This window comes from Nanorana parkeri, unplaced genomic scaffold (assembly GCF_000935625.1).
Source record: "Nanorana parkeri isolate BGI_ZX_2015 unplaced genomic scaffold, ASM93562v1 scaffold1166, whole genome shotgun sequence".
In the NCBI taxonomy this organism is placed as follows: Eukaryota; Metazoa; Chordata; class Amphibia; order Anura; family Dicroglossidae; genus Nanorana; species Nanorana parkeri.
This window is the reverse complement of record NW_017307434.1, coordinates 109084-111508: the sequence shown is the minus strand read 5'-3', so window position 1 is coordinate 111508 and position 2425 is coordinate 109084. Positions and strand designations below refer to the sequence as shown.

At 41.8% G+C, this 2425-nt stretch overlaps 1 protein-coding gene across 1 annotated transcript in view; it reads left to right on the top strand.

Moving 5' to 3' along the window:
* CUNH18orf25 (chromosome unknown C18orf25 homolog) overlaps window positions 1–2425 on the top strand; it is an 84688-nt gene that overhangs the window by 50666 nt on the left and 31597 nt on the right. The window lies entirely within an intron of this gene.

The following is a 2425-nucleotide window of genomic DNA, read 5'->3' as shown; positions in this document are numbered from 1 at the left end:
GAGATTATATGTATTGAATTAATTGGCTATGCACAGGTCTCCCAACACCATAATGCATGCAGTGCTAGGGAATCTTATAAAATTATCTGACGGAGTGAACCCTGTATTAGATATTAGTAAAAATAGATCATGAAAATATGGAACTTCAATTTATAAACGTAAAGCATGCATGCATTTGGCCCTAACCATTGTACCTTTACTTTAACTGCATTATATTACATCCTATACCGTATGAAGAGCTTTCTCTGACTAGTACTCCATAGCCAAATTATTCGTTCAGATTAGAGATCAAAATATGTGAAATCTATTCATTTACTGCCCTAAAATTGTGCTGGGTGCTGCCCCAAATGGTTACATTCCGCGGGTGTTTACTCAATTTCCTCCCCTAATAACCAGTCCGCACAGCTGATGTCTGGTTCGGGCTCAGACTTCACAAAGCCCCTTTCTCTCCTGTGTTAATAAGAGAAGTCAGTAGAATGGGCAGCTTTTTCTTGGAGAACCGTTTTTTTTTGTTCCCCTCAAACCTGTCCCTTCGTAACGGGCATGCTGTCTTATTTAAATGGCCACTAAAGCTGAAGCACAAGGAGGGTATGTAACCGTACATTGTTAAAGCTGAACTCCAGGTAAGCAGCTAAGTATGCAGTTGAAACACACTACAATGGTTTTGTAATTCTTTGCAGCCATATTTGTGATCAGGTTCCAGCCAGACTTTGACCTCTACTGCAGCAGCGGCAAGATGACCACTGGTCAGCTTGCTAGTTGGGCCACAAAGGAGCAGCAGCATGCTGATTAGGTTATCACTGATTCCTCCTTTCATCTTATGTGCTCCGGAATGAACCTTGATTGGCTCTAGTGTTGGCCCACCCTCTTCCAGGTTGCTATGCAGGAGATTGGAGGTTCGTGTACTTTAATTTGTAACGACAGAACTGCATTCATCCGCTTGGAGTTCAGCTTTAAAGTGAACCTGAACTTTGCCCATACTAGGAAAAGCAACAGGTGCACTGCAAGCAGGACCACATAAAGGGCAACCTTCCCTGCAATCTGCTGCTGCTCTGACTGGCTACCAGAGCTCCGAGAAATACATGACCTCTAGGTATGGTGGAATTAATGACTCTCTTGCTGTCTTCCACAAAACAGTGTTCAGTGTCCATCCATTCAGTCACAAAGCTAACACTTGCTTAGGATTATTTTTTTTCTACTTTCTGGCAGCTAGCCGGGATGGCGGTAAAGAGTGGGGAAGGCAAGTACAGAGTGATAATGGCACAGAGCTCCCGTTACTCTACTTAGTATGTTATAAGAATCTTCAGATTGTCCTGCAATAAAACGGCCCACCACCTTTGAAAGTAACTTTACCTTGAGTATTTGGAGTTCTGATAAGCTCGTACAATGTTAACATACTTTTGGAAATTATGTTCCTAACTTTTAGTATGAAAAAAAAAAACAACAACTTGTCTTACCTTTTTTTGGCCATTTAAAAAGGCAACGAAAATATATGCATCCGTTTTGAACGGTTGTACAAAGGAACGTTTGCTTGATGTGGCTTGTTAAATTAAGGTCACAAGGGGGGGATGGGGGAAGGACAGACACTGTAGTTTTCTTACAATTTTGAGGGCTTTAGTTTATTTTTGGAATGTTACTGAGGCATCTTTTAGGAGGTTGGGTTCAGGTAACTGAGGGGCATTTATTTTCTGATAAGCTAGTGTGACTCGAGATCTGCAGAAATATTGTGAAGGTCTCATTCCCTCTCCTAATTTTCTTCTGATTTTCGCCCAGCTCTTTCCACTTTTATACTGATGTTCGAGATGTACGGCGTTTGACTTCTAGAGTCAAACCTGTTCACTTTGAGTCCAAACATTTAAGCCCGATCCTACTTGGAAACAAGGACAAGAAACAAGCGAAGGGCGTCTGTCACCCAAACTCCTTGTTTTCCCTTTAAGTACATTATGCACGTAAAGCTGGCCATACACTGGTAGACTTTGGTAAGGACGTTCATATGAAAAGTCTATACAGAACATTTGCTAATGCCATCAGAGACTTGTAGAATGTTCAACATTTTGTTTGGTTCTAACATTCAATATTGGAATAAATTAAGTTTCTCAAACAAAAACCACATTCACTGTTAAGCTGACCATACAACGCACGAGTTTCACTCTTGATGAACTGGCCAGAAATGCCTTCAGTGGGTGCCCCTTCCGAAACCCCTCCGTCCAGAATACTTTGATCAGAAAATCAAAGCAGGCAGATGGACAGTTTTTGGGTAAACAGTGACGGCAGCCAATTGACCACTGTCATGGTTGTGGTATTATGACAGCGGCACGCTCACCGCTGTCAGAATATGAAGGACACAGCGGGAAATTCCTGCTTTTTAGTGTGGATGGAGGAATGTTAATTTTTTTGTTCTGCCCGCAGGTGATTTTAGAATCTC